This window comes from Tauraco erythrolophus, chromosome 2 (genome assembly GCF_009769465.1).
Source record: "Tauraco erythrolophus isolate bTauEry1 chromosome 2, bTauEry1.pri, whole genome shotgun sequence".
NCBI lineage: Eukaryota > Metazoa > Chordata > Aves > Musophagiformes > Musophagidae > Tauraco > Tauraco erythrolophus.
Genome location: NC_141466.1, coordinates 52,047,292 through 52,066,180, shown reverse-complemented (window position 1 = coordinate 52,066,180; position 18,889 = coordinate 52,047,292). Strand labels below are relative to the sequence as shown.

Below are 18,889 nucleotides of genomic sequence, written 5' to 3'. Positions count from 1 at the left end.
CCTGAGCACTTACAGTAGCTAGATAAGGTAAAATGTGGCATTAGCTGCATTTCTGATGGAAAACTGTGGCGCAAAAAAAATAAGATTCACTAATTTTGGCTCGTTAGTTTATAATCCCAGATTTTTCAGAACACTTAGTGTTATGTGGAACTTGTTACGTTCAAGACAGAGTTTCCGTTGCCTTTAGTATCAGTATCTGATCTTGTTATTTCTGGCAATCGGGCTGTGTGATGCCAAGCTTGGAACCAAAGGTAAGGAGCACAGCTGGCATCACCTCCTCAGTGTCTGGTTGAAATGACCCGACTGCCATGACATGGGATCTCTGTAGCAGAGGCAGAGGCAGCTGCAGAGTCTTCAGGCAGGATTCGGCTGCCTTATCCTTTCTGTTCTGCCCCATTCTGCTCTAGTTCTGACAGACCTAGAGGATGATAACCTACTGCTGCCGTCAGTTGCTTCAGATGCTTGCATGGTAGTAATTAGTGCAGTGGAACAAATGATTCCACTGTGGCAGATAACCGGTCTTGGCAATGTGAGGCCATAGGATCAAATTCTAGGGATTTTTATTTGCTCAGAAAGCCGGAAAATATTTATTTTTTTAACTACAAAAAAAACCCCCAACTTTTAAAAGAACAATCTGAGCTCTGTCATTTCCCAATCTCTGTGTGATTGAAATTTTAAACTTAATGGGAACTTAGTTTTTGCATTCTGGTTGTGGAAAAACAAATCTGCATATTAAGTAAGTAATGATGGTAATCCCAAAAATCTCCATTCTTTAGAAACTGTAACTGCGTTTTTGTAAACCTTACTGGAGTACATTAGACTGTAAGAGTACCAGTGTTTTTCTCATTAATTTTTTAATAATTACTCTTCAAACAAATGTGAGTTTCATCTATAAATATGTTTAATTTTGTGATAAATTATGACATTTGGAGAAAGTATCAAATTGACATACCAAAACCAACACAAAATCACAAGTCGCTTACCACTTCCACTGGAAACTTACTTATATATCAAAGAAAGATCAGACCTTATTCAACTTTAGCTTAAAAGCTTTTTTCATGAGATTAAAAAATTTTACCTTGTTTATATTATACGTTGCTCGCAAGTTGGGCCAATGTTTTTACATTATTGTGCCATCCAACTTTTTCAGAGTTTTATATGTTGGTCATGTTACTGACTAGAGTAAAACCAAATGGTACAGAATCATGAAAGCAAAGTAGTTCCTGAGTGTTTCTACTCCTGTTTCTTCCAGTATTTGTGCAACACACTTCAAGCAGGGTTTGAGTGTATATAGATAAATCTCAGAAGGTGAGGAAAATTGTTTGGCGTGAATTGGTGTTTTTTAGATCTGTTACTACATTTTTCTCTCTTTCCATCTTTCTCTCCCCCTTTCGTGCCTTTCTTTTTTATTTATCCAGTATCAATGGTGAAAAAGAAGGGAAGAGTGAACACTGCCCTTCAGAGAAGGACCATCAGGTGTAGCTGGGGAAGAGAGAGGTGAAGAAATAGGTTAGATGGGTGGGAGCTCCTTCTGCCTTTAAGAATCCGCTGGGTCTGGGAGAAGCATATATTGAGCATCGTGATTCAATATGGGATAGTCCTGGAGAGTCTGTATAGCGCTGTGTGGAGACATGTTGTGTTCATGAGTTGTGCTGGAAAGAGCCAAGGCAGGCAGAGAGAGGGAGTAATTACCTCCTGAAATTTCATATATATATATGTGTGTGTGTGTGTGTGTGTATAGATATATATGTCTTTGACCAAAGGGACTGTTTGGAACAGGTGGGGTCTGTGGAGTAGTACTAGAAGAGGGTAACACAAAGCACCCTGAAGGCCTGAGTACTTGCTGGAATCAGCAAATAGAAGGCGAAAAGACAGCAGAAATTCTTCGTGCTTGAAGGGCTGTATTAATTAGTTGGTTGGGTTTATTTAAGGAGCCTTAACTGTGTGCAGTTGTGTGTGTGTGCCTGTGACGGAGAGTGAGTGAATGAAAGGTCATTTTGGGATGGGATTTTTTATGAGGAAGAGAGTATGTAATTCCTGGCTCTATTATGTTTATTGTAAACTTGCTGTATCATGTTAGCAGCAGGGCTTCTGTGTCTGAAAAGGAGCCAGGTAGTTCAAATAATATGAATGGAAAGCCAAATAAACCATCGAAGCATAAAAATGTACAAATTGGGATGAGAGCATGACAGCTACATACCAATAACATGGAGAAGAAAATCTCAGGAAGCCTAAATGGGCAGCATGTAACTCAGGCACACGTAACTAGAGGGAGAAATCCTTTACGTAGAAGATATCTTTTCATTTTTGCTGGGTTATGAAGTTAACAATATATGACACACTACCAACAGTAAAGGTGGAAGGCTAATTCTTGTTCCACTGTATCTGTTCTGTTTTGATTTTGTCTTGACATTACAGAAAGGTGGGGTTTTTTTGTTTTGGTTTTTATTTTTCTTATCTTACAGTGTAATTTTGCTAACCAAGGGAGCTACCCCTTTGTGTTCGTATAGTAGAGTGGGGAATTGTCCCTCATGGCAACAGTTTTTTTCCAGAGAGAAAACATCAAAGATACTCAAAAGTTCAGGTTCAGCATAAGGCTGCCTACTGTGCATCCTGGGGTGATGAGGTGTTTGCTTTCTGATACATGTGTGGGAATGCCAAACAAACAGACACTGCTCACTTTTAAGTGATCCGAGCAGAATGTATGACAGGCAAAGGAATAATCATAGAAAATGCCCTATTCGTTGCACATAAAGCAAGCAGGCTGTTGGGTGCAAGTTTGTCTGTGAGCAGACTGTAATACCTGGCTTGTGCCATGCTGTTAATGACCAAAGCTAGTGAATATGAATGAAATTGGTACAAAAAACCTTGATATCCTGAAGCAGCAAATTAAAAGGAAAGGGCAACTTTGGGCTTCTGATGGCCTGTTTTATGATGTTAGTGCTAAGCAATCAAAATCACGATCCTAAGACTGAATCTTTACATTTTAAACTGCATCAGTTTACCTACAGGTGTTTAAAAAAGGACAGACAAGAAATCAGAATATATCAGATGCTGTTATTAGTGGGCAAATGTAAAGTAGGTCTAACCCCATTTAAGTTGCTTTTAAAAGAAGGTAGTTGCCACATCTCCTATATGCTCCCTCACTCCCCATTATACACACCAAATAGGTACGGTGATTCTCTGACTTTTACACATCTGCTATAAATCTTTGGCAAGAGTAGAGTGGAAAAAAAAATGGTGTCAATGTCTATGTTTATACAAAGAAAATAAAAAAACGCCCTGGCTCCTTGTCTGGCCCTGAGGGCAAGTGACAGAGCATGGCTTACATCCATATGGCTAAACTTTCTTCTTCACTAAAACATGTCAGCCTTGTCTGTGTTGCGTACTGGGAACCATCCCAGGCTTGCCTTGCCCTTCAAACTGTGCCCAGGTGTTGCCTGGAAGAGTGCTAGTTCCCATGAGTGAACTCTATGCCAAGGACTGTACTAGCAATTAAATAATATGGACAGCTGCATGCCACAGTGCCCTGGCCCTATTTAGTTTACTCGCATAATGGTTTATTAGACGATGTCTGCAAAGGAAGCTGCTGGCACAATAAAACCAACAAGAGCGGTAACTGTTAAACTGTTTGGATACCAATTAACTGGATCTTTATAGGACCAACCGTAGAGTGAAGGGAATTGAGGGTAATCTTTTCAGTATGAATGTCATAATAGTGTTCTGGAATAAATACCTCAAATACTGTAATGTTCAACTATGCCATATCCCCATCCTGTATGAGAAAAGTACACATTCAATGGCAATTTCGTATCTTTATTATTCTCACTTCCTCACTTCCTCTGGACAGTTCTCTTCCATAGAATTGCATCTACTATTTATTAGCCAATATTTTCCATGTGTGCATGAAATAAGTTTAACCAGTTTCTCTAGAAACAAAGCAATGACTGCTCAGTAGCTCCTTTTTATTCTTTTAATCCTCCCTTGCTGCCAGAACAGACATCTCTAGGCTTACATTGCAAACATCCATAAGAAGGACTTTTAAACTACTTTTGTCCTTCTTCAAAAGCTATGAGACGCTTGGCAGCTCTAGCTAAGTAGAAGCTTTCCACTTCAGGAGTCCAATCAGTCAAATGAAGTTGTAGTGAGCAAATGATTCAAATCTATTCTTCATCAGAAAAAAAAGGCATTTGGAATCTGTGACCTCATGGTTTAGAAGAAAATTTTCCAGCCTGAATGTTCAGTACCTTTACTTTGCCTCTGAGAATCCCTATGTGTTAGTGTAGCGAGGCATACTTATGTTCAGGCTGCGCCACTGCAACGATCACATGGAGAGGACCTGCAGATATGAGATTAAATAAGAGCCCACAGGACACCAGTGCTGCATTAAAACTTTACGCCAGAAAACAAAGGTATGACCAAAGCAGAACCTGGAAGACAAGATGCTTTTTTATTCTCATTTTTGTTTTGGAAGCTAAACGGAAATTACTTTGGTTTGTATTAGGGTAGGGACGAGAAGAGGGTGAAAACTGGTTATTACATGATCGCTTTATTTTAAAACTCTTAATAAGCAAGCTAATTACGTATGCTGATTCAGCATTCACTGAGGTGAGGACAAATTTATCTGGATTCTGATGCCAATGAAGCATGTATTTGTGTGTCATACATCACAGTCACAGCCATGTCAAATTGAAGGTTTATCTGCCACTGGTGCTAAGAGGGAGGCTTTATATGGCGTCTGCAAGCTACCTGTTACAACAGCTGTAGATACTGGCTTTCCATGGCATTATAATTTCAAAAAATGGTTGGAATCTATTGCTGCTAATAGAAAGCTTACGGGAAAACTTAAAAAGCAGGACATGGAGATTTTGGTACCCCACAGATACAAAGTAAGATAATTTAGTGTTGGTGTTCTTTTCACTGCATGATTTTTAATAATTAAGCTTTGAAAATGAAGTTGATATTAATGTGTCTGTAAAATCGTCTTCCTTGTAGGATCTTAACTTGACCTGTATGGAATCAAATGTCTGTGACTTAGTAAGAGGAAAATGAGATGAATTGCTGGTCCTCAATAATAAGCAAAAAGTCTGTAGGGCCCTCTGTTCCCACTGGATATCTATCCTGAGCATGCTCACTAGAAATACTAGTAGTGGTTAGTAACTGACAATCTATTTAGAACAATGCTTTAAAACCCACCACATTAGTTTCAGGCTTGAAATTCTTAAAATAGAAAGATTTCTGGAGTAATGTGTTCTCAGATCAAACACCTGCCTTTTATAGGACAGAAGGAGCCTTGCTGAAAATTGAAAGATGCAAGAAGACTCTTAATCAATGATACAATATTGCTTCTGGTAGTGGAAACTGGTCCCTGAACACCTTTATAACAGGAATAAGAAATAATGGATAATTTTGTTACAAACACCTTTTTAGTAATGGCAGTAACAGATGGATTTCAATAAAGTCTGTTTTAGTTCTAAGTCTATTTCTGCTAATGTTCGCGTAATATTACCTACAAAATGGGTTTGTCCAGTTTTCCTCTCTCTGAGGAAGTTATTTTAAAGTGTAAATGAAAATCATTACACTGTTAATGTTTAGGTTTCATTTGAAAATCTGTTGGGTATTTGGCCATTTGAATGACTCTTCAAGAAATTAGGGACTGGTCTTTGAGACTGCATTCATTCTCTGAGGTGGGAGTGGATCCACTTTTTACATAGAAAATAGCTTAATTTGCTTTTTTGTTACCATACCTACAGCTTCCTATCTTTACTATGGTCTTCAGGCAGATTATCTCCCTGAAAAAGCTGTAAGCTTTCCAATTGCACCACCAAAAGATATTCAAATATAAAAAGAAAAAAAAAAGAGTATTCTTTGAAACTTCACATTGTCTGTCAGTGAAGTTTTTTAGCATTTCTCATTTTTAAGAGACATGCGTGATGTACCTGTCCATTAAAATTATAAATCAAATATCTCCTGAGGTTTGATCGCTCTTAATTTGCTCCAGTCCCGTGAAGTGGTTACTGAATGATCTGATCTGGAGGGAGTGAAGGAAAAACGTCACATCAAGTGCCAGAAGTGCATTGATCCTCACTGCTTGGCAAGCCAACCTGTTGAGATAACAGATTGGTCTATCTTAGAAGACCATACCTGTGCAAGAGTTGGAAACAAACACTTCCATTACTGCTAGTTTCTGAGATGATGAGGACATGAAGAGTTCTTGAGTGGAAGCAGTCCCTTTTATGTATACTGGTCTCCAGTCTCGTAAAAAATGTCTGACTGTGTGACTATTTGTGGAAATATTTTTAAAATAGCTTCTCTGTCTCATGTGATGGCAGAAGATGAGTGGGAAAGAGAGAGACCACAAAATCTTAGTTCTAAATCAGAAATGCAGATGAAAATAATCGAGGGGAGAGGAGTGTTACTTAACCCTCTTTTTTTAGTCCTTTGTTTTACTGTACATTTTGATTCTTTGCCTTTATTTATCGATAACTTCTTCTAGCTTTCTATTGCTTATGATAAGCATTACCCTCTCTTGTTCTCCCAGTAACAACTAACAATAAGGACGAGAAGCCAGGAATACACCTGCATTCACAGCTGGAGAACTCAACAGCAAACAATAATCATGGCCATTTTAAAACTGTCTGCAACTCGTCGTAACCTCAAGTCAAATGGAGAGAATTTATCCTCATGAGAAAAGCATTTTATCCCAGGATCTTTCTCATCAATTTTGGCCTATTTTTTAAAAGTGCTGAGCAGCTGCCACTCTCATCATCTTTGACTGATTTTAAAAAAACAAAACCCATCAACTGTAGCTGGTAGCTTTTGACCTCTTAATTTACTTATTAGATGGGAGCCAAGTTGTTTTGAAAATCTGACATCAAGATTATAATAAGAGCTTATAAAAAATAAATTCTTAAGTTACAGTTGCCTAAGGATCTCTGGTTTCTGACTTGGAGGGTTATCTGTTAGTGTTTGGGACTGACTTTTGTATCAGAGGACAGAAAGCTGGGAATGGCCTTATATGTAGAGGAATTTCTGCTGAATAAATCAAAACTAGTATCAATAGAAAGAGCAACATGTGAATTGTTGTTTTACCTTTTCCTGTCACTAGAACATTTCCCCAAAAAGGCAGTTCTTTTAAACAGGGCTTCACTTTACTACTCCCACACACCAAAAGAAACATCTTTGAAATCTTTCCAGAAAAAGCAGGTGTACAAATTATTCTTGCTAAGGGCTTCATAGCATCAGCTTTCAGCATGTAAACTGTGTTCTCTCAATGAGACCAATCACATGATACCGGGCATAATAGTGATACTGGGACCCGCTTGGGCTGGCAAAACTGAATAGAAATCAGACCGATCACTTAACTGGGACCTGTTCCAGTTGTGCTTTGGATTCAAATCAACTTTCTCCGAACCCTTCCCATCCGTTCTCTATCTATCCCCTCCAATCCTCTTCCTCCTGAAAAAAAGAGAGTAACAATTGAATCACGTATTTCATTACTCTTTTAGGCATCCAAAAGAGATTGTTTGTAACCTACTTTTTTTTTTTTTTTCTTTTGGAGTACCTCTGTGACAGTACTTTTAATGGAAATGCTGGTTCATCTCCATGCAGGACTGATTTCTGTCATCCATTTTTTAAAAAGGAAACTAAGTTTGTAGGCTTCAGGACTTCTGATGTTATAAAAAAAAAAATTAATCTGCTCTGTGTGGACTCCAGAATACTATGCTGATGGCTTAAGTCTAGGGGTTGGCTATACTGTCCCAAGCCCTAAAGTTCCTCTCTCTTCTGCTATTGTCCACTTCATGCCTGCCACTGAGATGTCTGCATCTGTGAGCTGTGGTGTGCATGTAATTGGAAGCATTCTGCAATCTAGCAGGATGAAAGCTGCAATATAAATGTAAATTATATTATTCAGCCTATTAACCCAATATTAAAATACAGGGAGTTGCATTTTCAAAATATAACATGGGAGAGAGACTTATACAACCTCTTTCCAGTCCGTGTCATTTGTTAATGGGATTGTGTGTTTAGACGTAACAGACGACTTTACCAATTACCTCACAATATCTGTGCATTCTGCAAGTACATGGAAGTGACTTATGATGTATGAAGCCTAGTGAGCTTGGAAGAGAGGTATCCATGGACTTACCTTCACACCTCCCACCCCAAATCCTGCTTCTTTGACATTTTCTGCTGTCAAGAAAGTAATTCAAGAATAAGAACACATCAGAGGTTGAAAGAGACTGGTAACTCAGACCCACAACAAAGTTTGCAGTGGGAAGTAGAGGTGCAGACTTTATCTGTTCATTTGACAAATTTGTGGGCAACAATGAATAAAGGAGTAAAATGCACTTATTCTCGTGACAGCCTGAAGATGTTATTCACAGAACTTCTCAGATGCCATAATGCTGGTAACAGCAGCTTATGATGTGGAAAACACTTTTTCATCCTCATGCTTTCTGACTTCTCTCTGTAGCAATTTGCCATTAGCAGATCCTAAACAGGGAGTAAACAGATTCAGCTGTCAACAAATATCAGTTTCTGATCGCCAGTGTCTTCAGGAGATTTTTGCTGTTTGGAATTATCAGAGGAACAGCAGCTTTGCTTTATGAACTGATAAAAACCTGTTTGAATATGTTTAGTCTTTGATGAAGAGTACTGCTATGCTCTCATCCAGGCCCTAAGGGTCGCGTCAGCCCTGCCAGCCCTGCGTGGCCTCCTCCCGGGCCTCCCCCACCCTGCCCATGGGCCCACCACCATGGAACCTGACCCCTGGCCAGTGTAGGACCTTGCTCCCATGGTGGATGTGCCATGAGACCTGCCCTTTCCATGACACTGGACCTTGCCCAAGGAGTCCTTCACAACTCCACGATAACCTCCAAGCCCTGCAGGACACTACAGCCAACCTCCAGGGGTGGGTCATAGCCCTGCAGGCTTCTCTGACACCCCCTGCACCCACAGCAACCTCTATGCCCTGAACCCTTCAGAGGTGACTGAGTAGGGTATGGGGGCCTTTTACTCAGATGTGGTTAATCTTTGCTGTGTCTTAGCCCCTCCTGGTTCTTGGTGCTAGCTGTAGACTGGGTCATCCCTGAAAAGGGTGACCCTGTCCTCCAGAACACTGTCAGCACTGTGTTGAAACATGGAATAGATGAGGACTAGCATCTAATAAATTCTTAAATAAAGCAAGAAAATACAAATCAAAAACAGACATCATCCAAAAGCACTGCTATAACGATGGTGGCTGTACATATTGACTTACAACAATATTAAGCTGATTGTGCGTTTAAGTCACCAAACAGGTCTGAGTCTACTAAGAGTCAAGGATGAGTGACAGATACTGTGTTCCAAAAAGATGCAAAACCTCGAGACTAACCTTTGGGGCTTGCTTACATGCATTAGCACCTTGTGGCACTGGAGTTCTGTTTCTAGGATTAGGTGGTGTGGATCGTGTTCGAGGTGGACAGCCTCACTGATGTCTACGTGCTTCAGCCTTTCACAGACATGCAGTGGTAATGGGCATGTTGCGCTGCCTCTGTTCAGGATGTTGCGTGCAGATCCAGATGTGTAGCTAAGCATGAATGCTATTTAGCACATGACAGAAAGAAGCGTGCGTGATAGGGATTGAGTCCCTGCCCTTACCTGATAGCTGGTGTAGGAGAGATAAAGCTGTAACACATGGACTGCAGTAATCGCTAGCTTCTCACTGTTCACGCAGGAGGGAAGGCATCTTCCATGTATTATGGTCAGTTTTATATGGCCCTAAGGTAGCATGACATGTAATTGGGCAAATCTATGCCTCCCACTACAGAAGGACCCAAACTGGCCTGAGCTACCAGAACCATGAGGCAAAGCATAAGACTTGTTTCAGCACGAGTGACTACTAGAAGTAGAAATGATGTGACTGGCATGACACTGTAGTGAGTAAGTCTTGCTGAGGGGCCATCCCAGCACAGCGATCAAGCTTCCACATTGCAGCTGATACATTTGGATGATGCTGTGCACCTTTTATGTACCAGGTGTAGGCAATGATAACTGGAGTGTGTGCCGAGTTCAATGTACAAGAGAGTACCAAGAGGCATGCTGTACTGGTTTTGGCTGGAATGGGGTTAATTTTCTTCATAGCTGCTTGTATGGTGCTGTGTTTTGGATTTGTGACCAAAACAGTGTTGGTAACACGCTGATGTTTTAGCTGTTGCTGAGCAGTGCTTGCAACAGCATCGCGGCCCTTTCTGTTTCTCACGCTGCCCCACCAGCGGGTAGGCTGGGAGTGTACGAGGAGTTGGGAGGGGACGCAGCTGGGACAGCTGACCCCAACTGACTTAAGGGATATCCCATACCGTAGAATGTTGTGCTCAGCAATAAAAGTTGGGGGGAAGTTTTCCAGGGCTGCTGTTGCTGGGGACCAGCTGGTCATCAGTCAACTGGTAGTGAGCAATTGGATTTTTTACATCACCTGTTTTTCTTGGTTTTGTTTTTCTTTGTTTTTTATTTATTTGTTAAACTACCTTTAAGTCAACCTACAAGTTTTCTAACTTTTGCCCTTTCAATTCTCTCCCCATCCCACTGGGAGAAGTGAGCAAGTGGCTATGTGGGACTTGGCTCCCTATCAGGGTTAACCTACAACAGGTGACCAATCTGCTCTCTACACCACTGTATTTTTAAACATCGAGAGATTACTACACACATTTCTGAAGCATGATTCTACATGTTCTCTTCTTAAGAAGAAAACCTACTCCCTAAGGAGATGGCCGATGTTTACATATGTAGCTACAAAGACTGTGTACTCAAAATACTGAGAACTAAGGTTTACTATAGCCATGTGTATTAATCCATAATTAATCCATGCTGCCAGATTGTTAATTTTTCATGGTTGGGAAGAGGCTTTTCTGACCAATATAACTTCGTAGTTGTGAATATTTGAATTTTGTCTTCATCCATACCACAGAAATACCTTCCCCCCCTGCCCCCAAAAAAGCTCTTTCCCTTTTCCTGTCATGGCAAGAGGAGATAGTAATTCCCATCTGGTGAGAACAATTTTTATGCAATAGTTGTATGTTTTTTGAGGGAGTAAAATAGAAATAAGTAGTAAGGTAGAAATGCAGTTATAACTGCTTATAACTTTGTTGTCTGTTTTCATTTGAATCCTTTAGAGGCATTATTACTTGTATTCTCTAGAACAAGTTGAAAGATTCCAAAATTCTAGCTTAAATTTATGACACAAAAAAAATTAAACCTTAGTTTTTAATATCTGCTCTATGACTTACCTAAATACTCTGAGAACTCTGTTACTAACTCTGAAGTGCTCCTGTGTTATAAAGGAACAAGAAATTTCCCAGATTTCTGCAGTTAGAGGCTCCTCAGAGTACGAGCTGAAAGAAGTCTAGTCAGGTCATCCAGCATGTCCCTGAAGCTGCCAGGACAGGGAAAAGAAGGCTGAAGTTACATTGCAATTGATCTGGGGCTGCAGCCAGCCTGATACAGTTTTCAATAGCTTTGAGGCTGCTTTAAACGACGTCTGAGACCAAGCTACGCTCCCATGTCAGGGAGACATAAATAACTTCCTGCTTTCTCAGCCGAATATTGAGGATTTTTATTAAAGGAGAGCGGAAAAAGTACAGCTTTATGAAAAAAGTATAATTACTGCTCTTCAAAATATAGAGCATATATATTCAATTCTTTATTAGATGTACAGTATTAACACATCGATGCCCTAACTGATATTGGTATCCTATTGTGTTGTATGGGCACAGAGTGAAAAATGGTACCTGCACAAATAAATTGCTACCTGAAGAGACAAGATAGGAGGAAAACCAGGATAAAGGAAGTATTAGTATTCCCTTACTACGAAGGCAGATGAAATGGAGTCCTGTGTTGTGCTGAAAGTATGCGTAAGGCCTGAGGATGGCACTTGGGGGTCCTAGATCTGCCTGCTGGCCTCACCACCACGCGCCTTCTCCTCTGCTGGGCTACAGTGAGTGAGGACTCCAGCTCCCTGCCCATGTCACTTTTCCTTGGCACACCATGTGTGTCCTGTGACGTAACGGCCACGGCAATTCTGAACAATGTAAAACATGGTCCACAATAGGAAAGAGTAAGGTCTTCTATTTCTAGTGCACCCGTTACTTCAGCTTGGTGACCACTATTGAGCAATAAAAGGAATTTCTGCATTTGTTGTTGAATACCGTAAACTTTTCCTGGAGTGAGATTGTTAAATGAAGATTAAACTGGTAAAAGAAGTTGTGATGACACTGTGTATTCTCATCTCTAAGATCCAACTATGGGTAGCAGAAACTGAATTTTCTCTTCCAAAAGTGCTGACAGAGGTAACTTTCAACTATTAACCAGGTGTGACTGAAGTGGTGCTGGCTGAGTTTTGGAGAGGGGCTTTCAACAGTAGCCCAGTAAGTGGGTTCTATCATATTCAGCTCAGTTCAAATAAGCATAATTTACATTTCAGTGATGTTAGCTATTTCAAAGCTGATTGATGTTCGTTAGAAAAATGCTCCATGCTGTGGAGACCATGACAGTCTACTGTGTGAGACGTGTCCCTGTAAGGTCCAAGGAGGCAAGTTGAATCTAGACCATAAGCCTTGTCAGAAGCTGGAGTGACATGGAGGAAGAGCCTGGTGGTCCTGGGCAGGAAGATGGGGATATCATTTCAGCATCTGTATAATTTTTATGAATTTCACTGTTGCTCCATGATAGCTGAGCTCTCAGCCTTTTCTGGTGTCCCCAAGTGCACCAACTGTGTTGAGACAGTCTTATCCTCTCCGGCCTCATTTCATATCAGCCTATTTTGGATTAAACTAATATATTAATCTACTATATATCACAGTTACTGAACAGACAGAATATTAATCAGAAGCCAAGCGAGAATTACAGAAAATGGCTGCCTGTTTGGCACTGCCTCCCCTCAGTGAGCCAGCCCTCTGTTCCAGCTAAGCCTACCAGCCCAATGTCATCCAGGGGTCTAAGTGGTGGTCAGGGGACACTTCCAAACCCACTAGAGCCAACTTGTGACATTTTGAGTAACACTGGGCATGCAGATGGAGCTGAGACATTCTGCTGCTCCCCAAAACGTGGCGTGTTTTGTGGTGTTTTTTGTGAATTCAATATGGAGACCTCACTTCTGAGTTTTTAAATGTTCGATTATTTTTTTTCCTAGAAAATCAGATAAGTTCAGGGTTAAAATTAATTCAGGTTGTTTATTTGGCATAGGAAACTTACATGAAATGGTAGATAAGGCAATGAAAGATCACATATGCACTCACATCATTTCAGTATTTGACTTCCCATATTTATAGAATCATAGAATCACAGAATGGTTTGGGTTGGAAGGGACCTCAAAGATCATCTAGTTCCAAAACCCCTGCCACAGGCAGAGAAATCCCCCACTACACCAGATTGCTCAAAGCCTCATCCAACCCGGCCTTGAACACTTCCAGGGATGGGGCATCCACAACTCCTCTGGGCAGCCTGTTCCAGTGCCTCATCACCCTCAGAGTGAAGAATTTCTTCCTTATATCCAATCTAAATCTGCCCTTGTTCAGTTTAAATCCATTGCCCCTTGTCCTATCACTACATGCCGTTGTAAAAAGTCCCTCTCCAGCTTTCTTGTAGGCCCTCTTTAAGTACTGGAAGGCTGCTATAAGATCACCCCGGAGCCTTCTCTTCTCCAGGCTGAACAACCCTAAGTCTCTCATAGGAGAGGTGTTCCAGCCCTCGGATCATCTTCGTGGCCCTCCTCTGGACCCACTCCAGCAGCTCCATGTCCTTCTTGTGTTGGGGACTCCAGAGCTGAATGCAGTATTCCAGGTGGGGTTTCATGAGAGCAGAGCAGAGGGGCAGAATCACTTCCCTCGACCTGCTGGCCACGCTTCTTTTGATACGGCCCAGGATACTATTTGCTTTCTGGGCTGCCAGCGCACATTGCCGGCTCTTGTTGAGCTTCTCATCCACCAGCACTCCCAAGTCCTTTTCCTCAGGGCTGCTCCCAATCCATTCTCCGCCCAGCCTGTACTTGTGCATGGGATTGCCCCGACCCACGTGCAGGACCTTGCACTTGGCCTTGTTGAACTTCATGAGGTTCTCACAGGCCCACCTTTCCACCCTGTCAAGGTCCTTCGGGATCACATCCCTTCCCTCCAGCATGTCCACAACACCACACAGCTTGGTGTCATCTGCAAACTTGCTGAGGGTGCACTCGATCCCACTGTCCGTGTCACCAACAAAGATATGAAACAGCACCAGCCCCGGCACTCACCCCTGAGGAACACCGCTCGTCACTGGCCTCCACTTGGGCATTGAACCGTTGACCACAACTCTTTGAGTGTGACCATCCAGCCAATTCCTTATCCACTGAGGGGTCCATCCATCAAAACCATGTCTTTCCGGTTTAGAGACAAGGATGTCATGTGGGACAGTATCAAATGCTTTGGATAAGTCCAGGTAGACGATGTCAGTTGTTCTTCCCTTACCCATCAATACTGTAACCTCATCATAGAAGGTCACCAAATTAGTCAGGCAGGATTTGCCCTTAGTGAAGCCATGTTGGCTGTCACCAGTCACCTTATTTTCCATGTTCCTTAGCATAGTCGCCAGGTGGATCTGCTCCATGATCTTGCTGGGCACAGAGGTGAGACTGACTGGCCTGTAGTTCTCCGAGTCTTCTTTTTTTCCCTTTTTAAAAATGGGGGCTATGTTTCCCCTTTTCCAGTCATTGGGAACTTCACCAGACTGCCACGACTTCTGAAATATGATGGATAGTGGCTTAGCAACTTCATCTGCCAGTTCCCTCAGGACCTGCAGATGTACCTCATCAGGTCCCATGGACTTGTGCACCTTCAGGTTCTTTAGGTGGTATGTGGTTTTAGTTCTTTTTTTAGATGGTTTCTTTGCCCTTAACAAGGATTGAGTTGGTTTGAAGTCTGAATTACTTTCTCAAATCAATAGGACATTCTTCAAGAACTTAGCACACTGCTGACATAATTTGGGAAAGACTTCCTAATGTTGCCTACCTAAATCTTTCTGAGCAAACCTGGGTTCATTCTTTAGTACTGTCCACTCAGGACATCAAAACTGGTGTCCAGGATGAAAGTTCAAAATCCTTTTTATCACTAGTTGTGAAAAAACAGGCTTTACATTGATGGAAGCAAGGTGACTAAGAAGTTTCTGAGTTTGAATGTGAACAGCATTTTGCAGCAGTGTTTTAGACCACAGTGAGTGATCGTTTGAACCAAAGGAATCTTGTCGCTGGCATAAAAGCCCAAGTTAAAGTTTGAAAGCACAGGAGTAAAACCAAGGCCTTGCTATACTCAGGAGTATTTTCTTTGTCCCTCACGTTGCTGACACTTCATCCAGTGCCACAGCGATCTGACGTGCCTGCGGTTTTCCCTGGCAAAGCAAAGTTTGTCTTAGCCTCCGCTCTTACCTGTTAGGGGCCTCATCTTGCGTCTTCCTTCGTATTTGTCACCTGTACATTCCTGGTAAGATTGTCCAGCTGTACGCTGAAGTGTTTATCTCCAAGAATATTGTATTGTGTCTGCAATGTGCTCAGATTTGCTTGGATATGAGACACAACCCTGCATTTGTGACATGTGCTCAACATAACGACACATCAAGTCAGTATCATCTGCATTGTAAATGCCTAATTTTCTGTATTTTTTGGGTTAATAAAACATATTCAAATTAGAGACTTTACATTCACTAGAGAAATGTTAACACCTAAGCACATTAATATGTTATACAACATACTTAATTTATGTTTGTTTTGTTTAATTATAGGGGAAACAGCCCAAGGAATGTAGCGTAGCAGCTGTCCTGAACTTTGTCAGATGATTACATGTAGAGAAGACAGAATTTTAAGCACTTTAATGTTAGAGTCTTATGGACCAGAAGTTGTCTTGGAATTGTATTCTTTGCTGTGCTTGCATGTTGAGATGACACAAAAAGCCTCAGCAGTGTGAAAAGTGGAATTTGCCTTAGTGTTCCTTCAAGATGGGTGCTAAAGGACACCTGTGGGTTGATTTGCCTCTTCTACAATTTAGATATCTACGTTTGAGCTCAGTGCCTTAGGCCTCCTTTATAGTTAGCAGCGTTTAGGGTGATAAACTTAGATAGGGTGTTCTGTATTATCAATATCTTCATTTGGTCAATGAATGCTAGTAGCCTCAAAAAACTTAGATTAATAGGCTGTTGAACACTTGGGTCTATGTATCAGCAGTACAGTTTATAAAACATTCTCTTCAGCCTTTTTAAAGCTACTGCTACATGTTTATACTTAGAGGAACCATTTTCATGAAATATCAGCAGCTATAACAGGCATTACTTTTGACAATATCAGGAGAAAGATGGAGAATTGAAAGCAGTTGCAATATAATTTAGAGGTTATATTATTCAAAGTTAAGTGAGAAAATTTTTTTTGTATGGTCTTTGCTTTACATGTTCTGTGGAGAGAGACTAGTGGATTGTTTACTTGCTACCTTACCATTTTAATGTATATTTACACTCATTAAAAGACTAAACATCACAGCCATCTTTATTTCAGTGTTCTAATCACATGGATGTAGGTGTTTGGACCACTCCTTCTCATGCACATACATAAACGTATAAGGAGTAACTTTAATTACAACATGACAAAGAAAAGCTGTGTTCCAGTGGCATCTCTACTTCAATTAGAAAGCAGAAGCTTCTGCTGATGATTGCTTCTATTAAGATCTGTGTGTTTTTTCTTGTTTAAGGCACCAAGAACTACTCAGGGAAGGAAGCATGCCTTTTAAAGAGTTTGTAAACTGTTTGTTCTGTTGCTTAAATTGACTTCTAACACTGTTAGTTCATGAGGAGCTAGGGGTTAGTTTTTTGGATTGTTTTGGTTCTCAGGTTCTTAAAGCTTGGTTAAGATTTCTGTAGTAAACAAATTATATTTTGTGCCACGTAAACAAAGTTGTAAAGAGTCGTGCATTACACATAGATCTGGTGTTAGCAGCATAAAGCTAATATCAGCAAATGAGAGAATGGGAAACCGGTTGCCTCCTCTTTCTAGTGTGCAATCAGTGTAAGAGCCTCTACGATGGGCAATTACCTTAACTGCCTGCCTAAAGCAACAACGAGTTGCATGATCAGTCCAGTGCACAAGATCATACACTCCCCACTACTTGATGAAGAAATTCAGTCTGCGCTGATAGCTATCCTATAATCCCAGTGTACTGCTTTTAAACTTAAAAAGCAAAAAAGGTACTAAGATAACCCAGTTACAAAGCAATGGAAAAAATGTTACAGTCATCATCAAACTGCTGAGGTTAGAAGGAACCTCAAATGATCATCTGGTCCAACTTTTTGTGGGAAAGGGAGACTCAATGAGATTATGTAGCACCCTGTCCAACTGCATCTTGAAAAAAAGCATCAAGAACTCAAATAGCAAATTCCTATTGCGGTTAGCGTAGCACAGAGTGATATGGTGGTTGCTTGGAATCAGATTGTGAAAGCTTTCTCTTTCTGCTGAAAAATCCCAGACATTTTCATTTATTTGCTGTAATTTTATTTAACTGATTCAACTTTGAAATAGGTAGAAAAAATAAAATGCCGTGCTTAAAATTATTTATTACAGGATATTCCCTTCTAGTGGTGGTATTTCTAGCAAAATCAAATCATGAGCATTCCTAATCCTTTGTTTCAGTCTGTGCTGTTTAGTAATCTGCGAGGGAAGCAAGCCAAATAAACAGCTGGCATGTTTTAGCGGTTACTACTAGCTTCTCTTGGCTGTCTCTCCTGAATAGGAGGGATTGCCTGGTGAATTTAAACGCAGGGCTGGGTGCCACACATTCTCATCTTACACTGCGACTCTGCTGTTACATTGAGCAGTTCTGGCACAAAGGAACTCTGCAAGCGATGTGGTTGCTCCTTGGTAGGAGAGAGCAAGCCATCTCCAGGGCCGACCTCAAAACGTGAAGCCAACTCCTTAATGAAGAGTGTCACAAACCTTTGTAATTTGGTTTGTAGTGTAGGACCTGTTTCCCTCGCCATATTCACTGAAATAAATATACACCAACATGTGTACATAAAAAGAAGAGAAGTAACATCCCTTTACGCTTCAAAAAGGTGGAGGCATTGTGCACTTCTTGGGTGACGCTGAAAGAAGTGAGGATATTGGTCATGGTAGTGAACAACTGGTGGTGGGGGTGCAATCTCAGGTGTGGTAGTGAAGAAGTTTGTGAAGAATGACTTTCACCACAAAAAAATTAAGACTTAGTTAATATTCATGAATTAATATGCATTGTCATTGCAGTCAACAGACCATTTTTTTGTGCACAGTGTAGCAATATGCAGACTGTTATTGATTATTTCATTCTATCTTCCATAATCTCTATTTTATAGTTACCAGTTTCGGTCTGTAGAAATTGAGACAATCAGTATTACTGTATTACCTCAGTGTAGTTTTAAAAACCATCAGCAATGTTGAGTCAATTAACACCAATGAATTTCACATGAATCGTTTTCATAATCCTATTCCTATGTGAGAGTAGTTTGTCTCTCTTTATCCCTATTCTTCTGTCATAGTATCTCAACTTGTTGTATCTCCACTTGTTGCATCTTCACTCAACGAGTAGACACTATTGAGTTATACAATGCTGTGAAATGAACTGTACGATTTGAGAAGCAAAAGTGCTACTCTGAATTTGTAATGATTTGTGTTTATTAGTGAGTACAAATTTACACAAATGTTTAATTGACTGCAGTAAGAAGTAAATTTGTTCGGTGGATGCTTACAGGTTTGTATCATGGTTGGCATGAGGAGGTTCCACATCTCACTGTGGCTTCTGATTGGTACAGTAAATATGTGCATTGAGCTATGAGGTTTAACAAAGCCTGAGTGTGACCTATGGAGTCT

At 40.8% G+C, this 18,889-nt stretch overlaps 1 protein-coding gene across 1 annotated transcript in view; it reads left to right on the top strand.

The window, feature by feature from the left end:
- MYT1L (myelin transcription factor 1 like) overlaps positions 1–18,889 on the top strand; it is a 237,473-nt gene that overhangs the window by 29,709 nt on the left and 188,875 nt on the right. The window contains exon 2 of the mRNA XM_086608358.1: positions 18,376–18,391. The gene's annotated coding sequence lies outside the window, so the exon portion shown is untranslated. The remainder of the gene's footprint in view (positions 1–18,375; positions 18,392–18,889) is intronic.